The sequence below is a fragment of the Balaenoptera ricei genome, chromosome 20 (assembly GCF_028023285.1).
Source record: "Balaenoptera ricei isolate mBalRic1 chromosome 20, mBalRic1.hap2, whole genome shotgun sequence".
NCBI classification, from domain to species: Eukaryota; Metazoa; Chordata; class Mammalia; order Artiodactyla; family Balaenopteridae; genus Balaenoptera; species Balaenoptera ricei.
The window spans coordinates 124,851-142,208 of NC_082658.1; the positions used below are offsets into that span (position 1 = coordinate 124,851).

The 17,358-nt window shown below is 45.3% G+C and overlaps 1 pseudogene; it reads left to right on the forward strand.

Annotated features, from left to right (window-relative positions):
- Positions 1-1,670: 1,670 nt before the first annotated feature.
- Positions 1,671-17,198, forward strand: LOC132355828 (transcription factor COE1-like; annotated as a pseudogene).
- Positions 17,199-17,358: the final 160 nt, after the last annotated feature.

A 17,358-nucleotide genomic window follows, 5' to 3' on the forward strand; every position in this document is an offset into this window, starting at 1 on the left:
CTGGCACAGCTCCAGTGCGAGCATTCGTTAGGTAAACGGTGGTTTACGTATCCCGCGGGATGCTCCAGAGAAGTGAGCATGTGAGGACGGTGCCTAACGCCGGCGGTCTCCAGGCTAGCGGCGGAACGAGAGGTGTTTCAGTGGCTTGACTAGGGGCAGAGCCCGGGTCCCCCACTCCCTGGGGATCCACGGCGCCTTGCTTGCCGGGGCCCAGGGTCCACCCCTCCCTCCCAGCGTGGAGGCAGTGCCGTCCGCGAGCTCCCAGCGCCGATCTCACACACCCATTTTTCCAACCCACCAACCCTCCTCAAGCGAAGAGGTGGGCGCCTGGCATGCGCGTCCTGCTGCTTCCGCCCGGGCTCTCCCGGCTCCTCCACTTTTGCCCCCGACGTCCCAGAACAGCGGAGCAGGACACGACTCCGGGAGGGCGCAGCCTGTGCGCCTCGAGCGCGCTCAGGGCTCGGCGAGGATGCTTAACGGACTGCAGTGGCCGGGATGCAGACAGACCCCAGCTCAAATCCCTGAGAAGAATATCCTCCTCCCCTTCCTTCTGCCTCCCTTCTCCTGCCCGGCTCTGCCCAGCTCAGCCCCGCTCCTCTCCAGCTCGGACACGGGCACTAAGCGATCCTTCGCGCGCCACTTTGCGAGGAACTTTGGCCAGCTCCCCTGCGCCAGCCGGAGAGGGATGTTAATGAGGGGGCGTGGCCCTGCGCAGAGAGCCCCAGGCTCCTGCGCCGCGATTGGCTGCGGCGAGGCGGAAGGATGGCGTTATGCAAATGAAAGGGCGGGCCCTTGCCGCGCGGGCCCCGCCTCCTCCCTTTGGGGTTAGTGTGCTTGTGTTTAGCTCTGGGGAGAGCCAAACTGGATTCCATAGGGAAAGCCTGCAAATCACTTCTGTTTTAGCAAGGAGAAAACAATCTCCATTCAGCAGGGTCCACCTCTCTCTCTCCCTCTCCTCTCCTCTCCTTTCCTCTCTGTCTTTCCCTACCCCCCTCCCCCTTCCCCCCACCCCACTCTCCCTCTCTGGTGTATCTGTCTAGGGCAACCAGCGTCCTCCTCATCTATACGCACTGAAGGGAAAGAAACATCTTTGGTTGGGAGAGAAGGAGGAAAAAAACAAAAAAAGAGAGAGAGAGGAAAAACTTGCCTGGTAGCGGAAAATGACACTTGAAGTAGCAAAGCCGGCAGCGCGAGTTGAGTCTATTATTTCTTAAATTGCCATCAGAGTTTTTTTTTTTTCTTCCTGCTTCTTCAAGTGAACGGTACCTCTACAAAAGGAAACTCCAGCCCCTCCTGTCTTCCACCGGCCTGTGATCATTACAAAAAGAAAAAGAAAAAAAAAAGAGCACCTAAACCAAAAATTAACCAACCAAACAACCCCCAACAGCCAAGCATACATCTCTGTTTTTTAAATTTTGGTCTTTTTGTTGGATTTCCTCTTCCTTTTTTCTCTCCTTTTTTTTTTTTCCTTCGGGTTATCGCTCAGTTTTGAGCGAAGGTTTACATTTTTTAAAAATTTGCTTTCCAGCCGGCCTTGATCTTCTAGCACGAGTTCAACGACTCAAAAAAAAAAAAAAAAAAAATCTCTGGCTGGCGTTTTTCTTTCCTTTTTTTTTTTTTTTTCAAATTTTCAAGGGGGAGGAGATTTTCCACAAGAAAAGGTTGTTTTCATGTTTGGGATTCAGGAACGGATCCAACGGAGTGGAAGCAGCATGAAGGAAGAGCCGCTGGGCAGCGGCAGGAACGCGGCGCGGACGTGGATGCAGGGCGCCGGGGTGCTGGACGCCACACGGCGACGCGGAGGTGAGTGAGTACCGCTCGGGGACCGCGGCCGGGAGGCAAGCCGCGAGCAGCAGAGCCCGGAGGTGGTAGCGGAAGCCGCCGCCCCGGGGCCGGGCCGCGCTCGCGCGTCTGCCGCTCGGCTCTGCTCGTCTCCGGGGCTCCGCGCTCCCCGGCCGCTCTGTCTTGGTTGCCTGCGGCCGCAGAGCCAAAAGCTGCCTGCGAGGAGCCCGCGCTTTACCGGCACTTTTCCCTGCCTGGTCTGTGAGTGTTTTCATTTTGTTTTAAGCCTGAAGAGGCGTCTCACCAGTATGATGTTGGATATCTGTGTTTTTCTGTGATTGCTGTTTCTTTTCAGGCCGCCTGTCTTTTCTTTCTTTCCTTCCTTTTCCTTTCCTTTCCTATTTTTTTCTGTTTTCTTTCTTTCTTTTTTTCTTTCTTTTCTTTCTTTCTTTCTTCGTTCTTTTCCTTGCCTTTTCTTCTCTATTTCTTTCCTTCCTCCTTCCTCTCCTTCGTTCTTCTTTTCCTTCCTCCTTTCTTTCCTTTTCCCCCTTTAAAAAACTTTCCTTCTCCTTCCTTTCTTCTTTTCTTCCTTCTCCTTCCTTTTTCTTCCTTCCTCCTTTTCCTTCCTTTCTTCCTTCTTTCTTTACTTCCTTTCTTTCCCCCTTTCTTCTCCTTCCCTTCCTTCTTTCCTTCCTCTTCTTTCTTCACTCTTTCTTCCTCTTTCCTCTTTTTCCTTCTCTTACCTCCTTTTTCTCCCCTTTTCTCTTTCCATGTCCCCTTAGAATCATCTCTTATTTCTCGTCTCTGGTTCTCCCTCCCTCTCCCTTTAGCTTTCAGTTTTTCTTGGTCCACCGGAAGAAGAGCAACTCCTAACTTTAATTCTGATGTCTCCTGAAAGTCTTCCCCACCGTCTATGACCATGGCCCCTTCTAGCCCCTCTGCCGCTCTCAGCTCCTGGATGCTAGGCTGTATGGCCTAGAGGCACTGCCTTTGGAGATTGACCTGGGGGAACTTTCCTGGGCACCCTCGGTACCCTTTCTGGGGACTCCTGGTCCCAAGTGAGAAATGGTGTCCCCCCCCCCTTTTTAGGCCACCAGCTGGGCTTGGGGGAATGGGAGATCTGGTGGCTCCATGCTCTCTCCGGCCCAGAGAGGGCGGAAGGGGAAGAATGAAGATGACTAATTACATCACCCTCATCTTCTCCGGGCTGGGGACAAGTGTCCACAACACTGTTCCCATCCCCGATGATAATAAGGATGGGGGTGGTTGGTAGTGAGAGTGAGTTGGGTAACTGGGCTAGAAACGAAAGTGTGTGTGTGTGTGCGTGTGTGTGCGCGCGCCCTTGCGTTGGGCAGGTCGGGCTGTCAGTGGCCTCCCTGCGCCCCCGGCGCCAGCCCCCGGGAGGGCGCGCTCAGCCGTCAGCCCTTATCCATAGGATTTCTGGAAAGGGTGTGAGGATTTCTGCGGAACAGCGAAACTTTGTCAGGACAGGTCTTTTAAGAAAAATCCCCAATTCCCTTTCCCCCAGCGACCACTCCTGACTGCTCTGAATTCCACCCGCAGATCCTTTTTCTCCACATGCTTTATTTGGGGGCGGGGGGGACAGAGGGCTCCCCGAGGCCGGGCACCCGCGGCTGGCCGGGGGCGGGGGGGGCGCATGAGGTTTCCCGGAGGATGGCTGCTGCAGCGAGGAGCTGAGCATTTTCCCCATCCATTCTCACCTGCCCACGGGAGATTCGAGGGGGTGGCGAGAACCAACTCCCATGCCCACCCTCCGTCTACGTTGTAAACGGCCGGCTTTGTTCCACGATCGCGCGTCACCTCATCCACCGCTACTTTTCTTCCTCCCCACGCACCGCGCTTCAGGTCGGAGTAAACGCGTACAGCGTATTGTCTCTTGCACAAAACCCAAGCAAAACTTTCACACCTCTTCGTCGGGCTCGGGGGGCGCGCAGGTCCTCGGCGGGGAGGACTGGCCAGGCGAGAGCGCGCATGTCCCGTCGCCGGCTGGGCCCGGGGCGCCTGAGGGGGCGTGTAGGGGGCCCACGGGGCGTTTTGGGGGAGAGGAGGCGGGTGTTGGAGGGTACGCGCGTGTGTAAGGGGTGGCAAGGCGTCGCGGTTGTGGTCCCGCTGAGCCGTCTAACTGCGTCTTTGGCCGCAGCGGGGTGGGTCTGGCCCGGGCTCACTTTGAGAAGCAGCCGCTTCCAATCTGCGGAAATCCACCTTATTCCGCTTCGTCCTGGCCCTCTACGACAGACAGGGCCAGCCCGCGGAGATCGAGGGGACAGCCTTGGTGGGGTTCGTGGAGAAGGAAGAAGTAAGTGGGCGCAGCGCCGCTGCCCCTCGCCCCCGGCCGGGGAGCAGGCCCAGGCGCCTCGGGGGGCGCGCTCCCCCGCGAGTGCAAAGCATCGGTAACACGCCCCCGCGCGGGGTCCCCCAAGCCGCTTCCCGTTCCGGGCGAACCCGGGCTCCTAGCTCCTGAGGTTCTGCTGCAGAAAAGTTCGTGCTGAGTCCCGAAGGATGGAGAGAGGCGAGCCCGGCTTCGCACTCCAGAGTCAAGGGCGCCGGGACGAACCCGCCCTCGGCCGCGCGCCCACGCGCGGCTCCTGCCTCTGCTGGCGCGGGCTCGAGCCCCCAGGCCCCAGGAACGGGATCGCCCGTGCGCGCCCCACGGACTTTTTTGGAAAGTTGGAGCAGTAAGGGTCGGAGGGCGGCAGAGGGGTCCCAGCTGGCCGCAATTTCTGCTGCTCCGGGCCTGTCCGGCTCCCAGGCCAGGGGTCCCCGCGTGGGGAAAGTTGCCTCGAAGTCGGTCCACTAGCTCACGCCGACCTCCCTCCCGCGCCTCTTGTGTCTGTGCGTCCTGCTGCGACCCAGGACGCCAGCAGCGAAAAGACCGATAACGGGATTCACCACCGGCTCCAGCTCCTCCACAGCAGTGGTGAGGCTCCCGTCGGGGCTGCGCCGGCACCCCGGGGCTCCGGGTGAGGGTGGGGGGCGCGGGGAGCTTCCGGTGGACGAGGACCGGGAGCAAATCTCAGTCATCCGCCATCCTCGGGGTAAACCGGCGTCTCCTAAGTTCCGCCAGAAGAGGTTTCACCTGAGTGGCTCGAGGGCGGCCGCATCAGCGAGCGCGTACCTGGGCCCAGGTGTGGCGCCTTGGCCCCGCTGGGCCGCTTTCTTTCCTCTTCCCCGTCCTAAGGCCGGGTTCCTCCGCTTAGCATAGTCTTCACGCCCAGGTCCCTTGCGTTCAGGGGGCTAGAGCGATCAGGGCCTTGGTGGCTCCCGGAGAGCACGCGGAGGGACTCCAGCCGTGGGAAGGGAGAGAACATGGGGGTGGGGGGGGGCGGGGTCCGCCCGATTCCCAGCTGCTGTGCTTGGGGGCGGGGCTGCCTTCCAACGCGCTCGCGCTGGGCCAGAGGCCCTCGTCCGGGAACTGGGGAAGGGGGTCCTGGCTGTGCTTCTCCGGGACAGTCGGCCTTCCATCGGCCTCGGAGCCCCATTCTTTGTGTGTTTGTTTCATGCAGATCCGCTCTCACTTAATTCTCCTTCGTTCCCCGCCCCTCCCCTCCCCCAGGAATGAGGACGCAGCGGGATTTCTACGTTCGCCTCATTGACTCCATGACAAAACAAGTAAGTTCCTTAAGTTCGCGCCGCGGGGAATTTGGGAGAGTCAAGAAGCCGGCTACTCCTTAGCGGGAGGGCTGGGGCTCGAACTCTCAATGCCAGGGCGGCCCGCGCGCTCAGCGCAGCCTTGCAAGCGCCCCGAAGCGCGTGGACGCGCCGCGCGGGGGAGGCGGCTCGGCGGCTCCTTCTTTACGAGGGAACTTCAGACCTTGCGATTTGAGGCTGCGGGGTGCTGCTCGGGCAGAGTACGGGCTGAACTTCCTTTGACCCGGCCGGGGGGCCCCAGGGGGCGCAAAGGTGCCCAGAGACCCTGGTGCAGACCGGGCTGAACTGTGAAACCCAAACCTTCAGGGCCTCGCCCGGGGGGCAGAGGTAGAGGAAGCGGGTGAGGGGCAAAGGCAGCTTCCCCGGGAACGGTGCGGTGGTCTGAGAGCGCGCTTGCCCCACTCTACACATTTTTTAAAGAAGAGATGGTGGTGGTGGTAGTGCTGGAAGACGGAGCGGCAATTGTTAGAAGCTATCTTGCAAAAATCCCCCTGCTTTTGCCTCCAAGTTTGGCAAGAAGCCAGGCAGCGTGAGCGAGCTTGTGGTCTTAAAGGTATATAGACGGCATTTTCTTACGCTCCCAGCACGCGGGTGCCGAGCAGTATACATTAAGGTTGAGTTATGGTTTAAAAGACACAATTATGAGGCGAGTCAGAAAAGAGGTCTGACATTGTTACGAGGCGCAGGAACATTTTTTAATTTTAAGAAAAAGTTTAGGAATTAAATATCTGGTTAGGTAGTTGGAGGATTTAGTTACAAAAAAGAAGACAGTTTTATTGGGTGGGGGACAGAAATCAGAACAAAGAGAAAAGTTAACCATTGTGTACTAACCACCAATTCAGTGAGAGGGTTAAGACTGGTTCGCTTGGTGGCGGTTCTAAAACATTCCCTTTAAAATAAGGGAGGTAGTTTTCATACATACTGGCTTGGAAGGTTTCAAATTAGAGTATACATGCATATTTAAAAATTGTTTTTAGTTACCCATGGCTTAAATATGTTGTACAAAATGCACGTTAATAACCTGTTGGGAGTTTTAAAATCTACTCAGCAAGAACCAATTTAATAACAGCTAATTGTAATTATTACCTTCATATTTCATTGTGAACCAAGTGAAAAACATGAGGGTATGACATGTATTTTTTAAAATGATAAATACATATCTCTTGAAATCTATTTCAAGTTGTTAGCCTAAAATATTTGACTTTCTTGAAGATCTGTTTTATTCCTTAGTTGATTGTTCAGAGTAAACGTACATTTATACTTTTACTCTTGGTATTACTAGTTTTTTATTATTATTACTATACTGGTTTTGATCATCACATAGGATAATTCCTTTTGATTTGGACGCTCTGTATTTTGTTAAATTTTTTTCCTGCCAAGCAAAAAAATGCAAAAGCCTGATTTCAGTAACTTTTAAAACAAATGATAGCAAAACAAAAATGTCTTAAGTGGAGTTTTGTTTTTAAAAAGTTGTCTTTGATACCCTGGATATCTTTTCCTGCCATTCCCATCAGAGGAAAGAAAAGATGGGAGGGGGAGAGGGAAAGTATGATTTCTAATACATATTCCTTATGTGCTTATTAGAGTTTATTTTTTAAAGAATAAAAACTCCCCACAAACCAGTATGTAAGACCTGTCTGCTTGTGAAACATTGGCCACTTAAATATTAAATTATCGGCAACTCTATGAAGTGAACAGCTGTAAGGTGCACAAAATTAGGACACGTTTGAAGTGATAACTTCTCTCAAAACTTTATTTTAGGCCCCGTAAACAAAGAGCGCCGCAAGAATTGATCTTCCCATTATGAAATGAACTGACTTTACACACCCTTCTAAGGAGGAAGAATAATCTTGATTTTTATAAAGCAATACATCTAATATCATTTTACTAACAAGGTCATAGAGCTTAAGAAAAACTATAGCTTAAGGCATTCTTTGACTGCTTGGTTTCATAAATTCTATCGTGGTGGGGATGGGACCAGAATAAGATACAGTGTAGTAATAGCAGGTATAAGAGAGTTACTTGCCATACTGTGACATCTCACTGAAAGTTAAAATTATAAATGTAGGCAATTATATATTTTGGTGGGGAGTGACCTGAACAAAAGGCTTAGTAATTATCTGAATTTAGTCTAAAAATATCAAGAAAAAAGATTTTTCCAGGCATACCTGTTTGCTTTCATAATAGTTGTCTAATGCCTTCTCTGTAGCTTTTACTTTGAAAGGCAATCCCTGCCTGTTATCCGGTTGCTTGTTCCTTGATTATGTGCTGTAAGAGTTTGGGAAGTAGGTTAGCTTCTTGTGTACACAGCTAATACAATAGTCTTCAAAAAGCAGGTCAGCGTGAAGAGCGTGACTTTCCTTAGCTGTGACATAATTTTTTTTTTAATTTTATTTATTTATTTATTTATTTATTTATGGCTGTGTTGGGTCTTCGTTTCTGTGCGAGGGCTTTCCCTAGTTGCGGCGAGCGGGGGCCACTCCTCATCGCGGTGCGCGGGCCTCTCACCATCGCGGCCCCTCCCGTTGCGGAGCACAGGCTCCAGACGCGCAGGCTCAGTAATTGTGGCTCACGGGCCCAGTCGCTCCGCGGCATGTGGGATCCTCCCAGACCAGGGCTCGAACCCGTGTCCCCTGTATTAGCAGGCACACCCCCAACCACTGCGCCACCAGGGAAGCCCTTAGCTGTGACATAATTATTATGTTTTAGCTTTGATGAGTAAAACAGTGGATTCTCATCTAGCTTGAAATTATTCTGTGATAATTAAATGCCAAGTCTGATTTTTAAATTTCTTAAATTTTTTATTTTAGTTAAGTGTGCAGTGACCCCTTCAATCAGAAGTAAGTCTTGACATAAGGTGACCGATTAAATGGTTACTTTTTTTTTTCCCCTGTGAAATTCTTCCAGGTAGATTGACTCAGGATTTTGAATTTAGAGTGCAGAATGGAATAATTTCAGTGATGTGATGAGTTCTAATAACATCATAAATTTCAGTGGGAATATCTAAGCATAGTTCAAGTGTCTTCTCTTAGCTGCTTATTTATCATAACATTTTTCACATCAGAGATGCAGCTTTATGTATGTGATGTCATATCTTTGACTCACAAGTTGGGGTTAAAACTTGAAGGGAATCTTTGGCAAGCAAAATTCAAAACTAACTGTGCACTTTATATTTTCATAGAATGTTTGTGATCTTGGGTGGAGTTAGCAGCATTGAGATCAAACAGAAATGTACTCAGTCAACCAAGATGTATTGGTAGGACACAGTATTTCACACCTTTTCAAAGTGTCTCTTTACACTATTTGGGGTAATGACTCTTAATTTTGGACTCTACCAGGAAAGGGAAAGCTTTATTAGAAGTGAATGTGTAAGGATCTGAGCCCTCTTATCCCTATGCTTTTCTTATAAAACACTAAGGATATAATTATATTTAAAATATTTGTCCACCAACTAGAAAATAAGAAGCTTGCTTTTGGGAAGGGTTTTTCAAAACCAAGTTTAGCTGGACTAAAAATAGGGTTTTTTTTTGTTTTTTGTCATTGCTGTTTTTGGTATTCCATTAGTGAGCATGCAGAAAGGCCTGTAGGATCCAGAAGTTTATGGCTGTTGCATCCGGAAACAGTATCTACTGCAGAAACTCAAATGAACTCAGTGGGAGAGGTGTGAGTTTTAATGTGCCTCAGTTCAGATTTTCCTGTAGTATTTGAGATATAATTACATTCTGTGATTGCTTCAGTGAGTTATCTTTAGTTTTTTTTTTTAAAAAACCTTTAACTTATCTGCCCTCTTACCATCTTGCTTTGAAAAAAGGGACATTTTTACAATTCAACGAGAGTACCAAATTCCATAAAGTTATCAAAAACAAAACATTCCCTGCCCCCAAACCAAAGCTCTTTTTTGGAAAGGGAAAAATAGTAAGTCACATAATCCTTGTGTGTATGGATTTGAAGGTAGGTGATATTGTGAGGGGACCCCTAAAAAGTCCCAGCACAGTGGGAAGTCTAAGGTACAATAATCAGAACTGCTGTCATAGTTCTCTTTCCAGCTAATCTTTATATATTTGTTTTGATGTTCCTGGTACTTTAAGTTATTGATGCAAGTGCATTTTTTCCTATTGATTGTTTCATCATATCCTGCCACAGCTACATAGATTTGATTAACAGCCCTTTCTGTTCATGGTTCTTCATTGGTAGATAAGCACATTTTTAGTTTATCAATAAGTTCCTAAGGAATTCAACTAGGCCAGCAGAGAGGTTCTTTCATATATTTGGGGAAACAAACAAACAAAAAATGACACGGCAAGTTTATAGTTAGGAGCCATATTTTAGCAGCTGTCTCTCTTCTTTGGTAACATGTCAAAAATGCAGGTGATTTGAATTTCCTTGCACATAGAGGAATGAAGAAGTTTGGAATTTTTATGCATGATCAGGACCTGTGTTTGGGAAAATGTAAACTCATCACAGTGGAAAATGTGTTGTTTGGAGTCTGGGGGTGAAAACAAAGCTGATGGTTTTGGAGAGATTGCTGGAGCCAGATGGCCTAGTACTTTCCCAGTCTGGCGGTCCAACTGCTGCCTCCTGGATAATATACAGCCATTTGTTTGGGGATATTTACACTAGAGCTGTTTCCATGTGAATGTTTGAACAGCATTTAAAACGAACGTATTAGTAGTGATGCATTTATCGAATTTGTATGACTACACGGATAGTCTGTTCTTGTGTCTTATATTGCTGAGAGGAATGAAGGAGTATCTCGATGTTGGTGAATTGTTTATATAGTTGTTGAGCAAGAATGATTTGGTCTTAGTTATTAAAATATGTAAGCATTTGGAAACTAACTGAAGTAATGGTAGCACCTACCTGGAAGCTCAGTTGTGAAAATTAAATGAATTCATACATGGAAAGTGCTTAGAACAGTGACTAGCATACATTAAGTGCTTAATAAATTAGCTGCTTTTATTATTTTATTATTATTACTATTATTACCCCATTGAGTTGAGAAAGCCAGTTGTATCTACTAATATAAATGTAAATGTAGTTATCATATGAGTGAAATATCTTTTATTACTGCTAGAAAGAGAAATATTGCATGATATTGTTAGAATGATTCAGTTTTTATCTTGGTGTTTGAATAATATGAGAGATTTTATTTCTTTGAGACACAAAAGATGCATTCTGAAGCTAACTGCTTTTGGTACACATTCTCTTTTTATTCAGGGCTGTGATGTAACTGAACAGCATACTGAATATGATGTCATTCCTTTGCAACTTTCCTAATTCAGTTCTGCAAACAGGCCTGCTTAGCTGCTGAGCTTAAATTACATCTTTGTAATTTGTTCACCAGTAGCCAAGCTGCTAATTGAAGCAAAATAATTTTTTATTTCACTATTAATTTTGGATCGCTGTTTGACACAGTTGTTTATGAAACGTCAAATTTGTAGTGTTTTCTTTGGCACAGGTTAATTTTTAACTAAGGCTCCCTCACCTACTGGAAATTTCTCAAACTGCATTAGCTAACACTTTTTTTTTTTTTAATGACGAGCAGTGGAACTTGGTGGTTGAAAGTAATGATTAATATTACAGCATGTTGATAATGTAGGTGTTCATATTTTTTTTATTAGTTTTGATTCTTGGTAATTTGCTGCCAAAGTCGTGTTGACAGTCTGTATTTAGAGGACACTTTACTTCTGGTTGAAGGAGATACTTTGTACATTCATGAATGTATTCTTTAAGGTGACAAATTAGGTTTGGCGTTTTATTTTGTATTTGGAAAAAAGAGTGATGTATTTTCAAGGTTACTGTTTTGATTTAAATGGAAAATTAGGAGTTTTTGTTAGTTATAGGTAACCTATCTACCCGTTCCTTCCTCCCTTCCTTCCTTCCGTCCTTCTTCCCTCCCTCCCTTTCTTCCTTCCTTTCTTTCTTTCCTTTCATTCTCTCTTTCTGTCTTTCTAAATTAATGAGGACAAGTCTCCGATTGTTGGTTTGTAAACCAAGAAAGACTCCTAATGAAAACATTTTGTTCCTAAAAACCTTTCAGATTTTAATGAACCAAAGTCAAAAGTATTCTCTTTGCCCACTTTATTTTTGCATGGAACACGAAGAGTTAAAATTATTTGAAAAGTAAACAAAGAAAACTGTGCTCAATTCTCTGTATTTCTTTTGGCATGCCATTGAAGTGTGATCCCTGTGTAAGTTCACCCTGTATTTTTTGTTTTACTGTGTGCTCTTTATCCATAGTAAGTTTCAATTAACTTTTAAGACCCAGTGATATTTTAGAAAGGTGGAGATGAACCACAGTTCACAAGATGCCTTCTAAAACAGTGGTAACAGAGGCAGATTTTTTCTATTGATTGATTTCTTTTCAAAGATGGTATAGGTTAATGTGTAATTGGGCATTTGAAACTGATGGCATTTCATCCTCTCACAGCAAACCTTCTGGCACTATTGTTGTGTAAGAATGTGAAAGTTTAACAATTCCTATTTTTTCCTTCATTTTTGTTAATTATAAAAAATTATGCTTGAAAAAACCCTCAATCAGAAAGTCAACAATTAAAAATAATTGTGATATTTTCATTATGCTCATTAGAGGAGAACATTAAGGGAGGCTGGTATATCAGAAGAATAAATCTGCTCCAAATATGTCAAGTTTTGACAACTTGTTTATCAATTTCACTAGGTTTTTAAAGTTGACATGAAGTTCGTGCTGTTTATTCTTTTACTTTTTTCCTGTACAAGCATTCCTGCCACCTTAAGGGATTTATTTGCATTGGCAGGATTAATGTAAACATCGTTTTCTATTTGATATTGTATTTTGTTGTTGTTGTTGTTTCTTAGGTTAAAACCTCAACTTGCTTCACCATCAATTCATTTATTTAAATAATATATTTGATATGCTTTCTCTCCCCCTCCCGCCCATCTCTGTAACAGGCCTCCCATCCTTACTCCTGATGAACACACTGATTTCTTCAAACCACTGTTGTCTTTGTCGCTCTCACGGCAGACCGACCTTCCTCCCAGTGAGCAGACGCGTGGCTTACTATGGAGGACGAAGATAAGCCTTCTTCTTGGTGTTCCATTGTCTGGGTCCTGAACCAGCTGTCTGTTAAAATGGTTTCACTTAAAGTAGTCAATGCTGTTTATATGCTTCTGTGATCTCCCAACTGACCCCGCCTCAACAAGCTTCACTCACACCCCACAGAGGCACATATTAAATTGGGAAAACAAGCAGAAACTTCTCCCTAAGCTGGTTAGAGGACCCCTTTCCTTTTAGGCTCGAAGTCTGTGTTTGCTGAACTGTGAACCAGTCTTGACGTGTATACTAAATGTACATGGTAGAGATTTGATGTGTGTGAAAGCTGGAGGGAGAACTTGTTGACATTTTTTTTTTTTAATTTTATTTATTTATTTATTTATTTTTGGCTGTGTTGGGTCTTCGTTTCTGTGCGAGGGCTTTCTCTAGTTGCGGCGAGCGGGGGCCACTCTTCATCGCGGTGCGCGGGCCTCTCACTATCGCGGCCTTTCTTGTTGCGGAGCACAGACTCCAGATGCGCAGGCTCAGTAGTTGTGGCTCACGGGCCCAGTTGCTCCGCGGCACGTGGGATCTTCCCAGACCAGGGCTTGAACCCGTGTCCCCTGCATTGGCAGGCAGATTCTCAACCACTGCGCCACCAGGGAAGCCCTTGTTGACATATTTTAAAAGTCTGTTTTATTGTTGACACTCTACATCGGAGACATTCATCAAAATAGATTTATCCTGTTTTCATATGTTGGATCTCATCAGAATGTCAATTTCTTGGACCATACTTTTATATGATAGTGTGGTATGTGTGTGTGGGTGTGTGTGTGTGTGTGTTTTTATAAATTTATTTATTTATTTATTTATTTTTGGCTGTGTTGGGTCTTCGTTTCTGTGCGAGGGCTTTCTCTAGATGCGGCGAGCGGGGGCCACTCTTCATCGCAGTGCGCGTGCCTCTCGCTATCGCGGCCTCTTTTGTTGCGAAGCACAGGCTCCAGACGCGCAGACTCAGTAGTTGTGGCTCACGGGCCCAGTTGCTCCGCGGCATGTGGGATCCTCCCAGACCAGGGCTCGAACCCGTGTCCCCTGCATTGGCAGGCAGATTCTCAACCACTGCGCCACCAGGGAAGCCCGGGTGTGTGTGTTTTAACAAGCGTTTTCAGTAACAAAAACTCCTTAGGCGAGGTTGGAGGTGGAGCTGCCTTTGACAGAGTTTCACTGTATAGCTAACTCTATTACACTGAGGTTCTAGATTATTACTCTATTTTCCAGGATTTTAGTTCTACTCCTTAGGAGAGAGAAAAGACTCTCTGTTTCACTTGTTTTTATTTCAGAAGTCACAGAAGCAGCAAGCACTTCTTTGTCTGTGTTTATGTGCTGAAAAGTATTGTTCTGCTGAGGCCCCAAGGAAAGGGACAGAAGAAACTTCATGCTTCCTCCATACCCAGAGTTTAACTATTTCTGAGCAAATCCAAACTCATGCTTTCACTTTTCTATGATTGATGTAGAGAAAGATTCTCCATTTTGACTCCGCTGCCAGAAGCGAAGTGGCAGGTTGACATTTGGTAGAGATGTATTACGGAGGCCCTGGGCCTTCAACGAATGATGTTCAGTCACCAAAGACAAAAACATGGAATACCTGGGAGACCATGGATCATCTACTGTCTGGGGGGGTCGTCAACATATTTTCACTGCAGCATATCTTTAACTGAGTATCATCACAGGCCCACTGATTTCAGTGGAACCAGCAGCCTCAGTAAAAAATAATATTGGTATTATCTAGAAAGACTCAAAATGAGGTCTGATGTAATTGATACTCCTTTCTCCTCCCAAAACCAATTTTTTTTTAAACAGGAAGGAAAACCCCATTAATACCTGTGAATTTTATTTACCAAGTTACTTGTATTAGTTTAGCACGACAGAAAACTAAAGTTGAACCAGAGGTTTTCAGGGGTATTAAGAGAACATAGAAAACATGTAGTGATAATAGGATTTCGCAGAAATGCATGATAGAATTTTTTAGTACCATGTATGAGATCTAATCAGTTATTTACAGTGTTTCTTTGATTTTTTAAAGCAGTGATTGCAGTAAATAAAGCAGGCAGATGTAAGTTTTGGTTTTTAAAACATTTTCAATTTACTTAATGCATTTTCTTGAGTAAAGCAACTTCTTGGGTATTTAAAAGGTCTTTTAAGATTGCAGGAATGCATCATCAGTGCATGCTAAAACTAATGGGTGAAAATTTAAGTCATAATATGATGTTAACATAATCTAGATGATTTCCCCAGAAGATAGTTATGAATTACTTAAAGTGAAGTAGTAACTTTACAGTACACAAATCTGGCTGTGCTCTCTGATGGGTGGCAGGCACCCCCTTAACCAAATGGTCAGAGTTTACTGGCATTAGTGGAACGAGTTGACAGTGTGATGTGATACAGGGAGAAGAACTCAGCAGCATGTCTGTGGTATTCCGGCCCTGAATTACAGAACTTTAGTCCAAGCCTGAGGAAACATTAGACAAACCCAAATTGAGGATGTTCTACAAAATGGCCTGTGTTCTTCAAAAATGTCAGTGTCATGAAATACAAAGACTCAGGAATATTCCTTTTTAAAGGAGATATGACAACTGAATGCTGTGATTGGTATTGGTTTTGTTGTTTGCTATAAAGGACATTATTGGGTATTTGGTGAATCTCAGGTGTTGATTAGATTATTGTATTGTATCAATGTTAATTTTCTGATTCAGATAAGTGTGCTATGGTTATGTAAGAGAATTCCTTGTTTTAAGGAAATACATTCTGAAGTATTTAGGGCATGTCTGCAGTTAACTAATAAATGGTTCAGGAAAAGAAAATAGAGAAAGAAAGAAGAATAAAGCCAATTTACTAAAATGTAAACACTTGAGGCATCTGGGTAAAGAGTATCTTGGGGGCTTCCCTGGTGGCGCAGTGGTTGAGAATCTGCCTGCTAATGCAGGGGACACGGGTTCGAGCCCTGATCTGGGAAGATCCCACATGCTGCGGAGCAACTAGGCCCGTGAGCCACAACTACTGAGCCTGCGCGTCTGGAGCCTGTGCTCTGCAACAAGAGAGGCCATGATAGTGAGAGGCCCGCACACTGCAATGAAGAGTGGCCCCCGCTTGCCACAACTAGAGAAAGCCCTCGCACAGAAACAAAGACCCAACATAGCCAAAAACTAATTAATTAATTAATTATTTTAAAAAAGTAACAAATATTCAAATACAATTGGTGTCTTTAAAAAAAAAAGAGTATCTTGGAATTCTTTATATATCCTTACAACTTTTCTATACATCTAAAATTATGGCAAAATAAAACATTAAAAAATATAGGGTTATAACAGGCTAACCATAAAAAATGCTTTTGATGGGCCAATGGTAGAGAAATGTTTTCTCCTTATACAGGTTTTTCATTTTTTAATTTGTTGCAATTTTTGTTTTGTAATGGAGTTAGGTAACAAAGCCAGAGCCTGCTCTGAGGGTCTGCACACATAGTGTCATAAGCTGTCCTCCATCATTTACAGTTCTAAAAGTCTCAGGTTCATAAACAAGCACATTCCAGATAACTATAAGTTAGTTACTGCAGTTTTTGTGTGTCCTAAAAAAAGGATGGTCTCTGGTTAATTTAAGTAGTTTCGTCACCAAGAAATTGGGAGTTATCTGACTGTGTGAAAGTAATTTTATTAACAGTCTGAAGCTGTGTTACATTAGTATTACGCAGTACTACATTGTTAAGTTAGTTAAAATGTATCCCCATGCAGAGCACTGCTCTACCCATAGCTGTGAGCTTTTCTTTGGCCCAGGTATCAGCATGTAGATCTTCCAGTAAGCAGAGGTCTCAAGGAAACTTCCGGTGACCTTAAGTAACATGTTTGTACACATATTACTAAAAACAGACAAAAAACATCTTGGCTGGGGAGGTGGTTTGGGACTCCAAATATTAAGAGTCAGATATAATTCTTCTTAGTTGAGGGAGATAACTATGGCTTAACTCCCCGCCCAACCCTGCCCTTCCCCCAGCATATGCGGGCGAGTATTACTGTTTGGGTGGTTATACACCCCCGAGAGCACATGTTTTCAACCTGTAGGCAGGAAGGATTTCCCGACTGATGGATCATCTCAAGACAGTGAGTGGACTCATTAACCATACCCTCACTTGTTTTCTACTACTTACCTCTAGAATATTACATGTTGGAGTTGGAAGTAGTAAAATGAGGCGACAAATACGAATCATTTAAAAATAAAATCCATGTGCTTTTCTATATTTTAAATCACTAGTATCTCAGTCTGCTAAGCCTTCTGGGTTTTTCCTTCCCCATTGGTTAGATTTATTTTTATTCTGAATTGAAGAGAGAATTGCGGTTGTCTTGACGGCAGAAGCCCATCTCATACAAGGATCCAAAGATGTGCGTTATAATAAGGTGGTTGATGGGACAAAGAGGAACATATCCCCTTCCACTCAATTTGGGTTGATCCTTAACAACTGTCTTAAAACAATCAGCCCAGTGAGGCCTTTGGCTCTGAAAGCCAGTTGGCCTTGCAGCAGTGGTGAATGGTCAAGAACTCGATTGTGGTAGTTTGTCCTCTGCTACTTGGTTACATTCTTAGCTCAAATTGTGCCTTTGTTTACAGGCCATAGTATATTGAAGGCCAAGACAAGAACCCAGAAATGTGCCAAGTCTTGCTCACACACGAAATCATGTGCAGGTAAGAAATACCTTGTTCTTTCCCTTTAATTAGCAAAGAGAGAAGAAGAATTTGTATCTCAAATCTAGGTGAATACAGGTCTATTTTTGGGTATATGTTTATCTTCTGTTAGACAGTCTAAAAACTGTTAGATGTGAGTATTTGGTAGTCAAGTGTCAGGCATC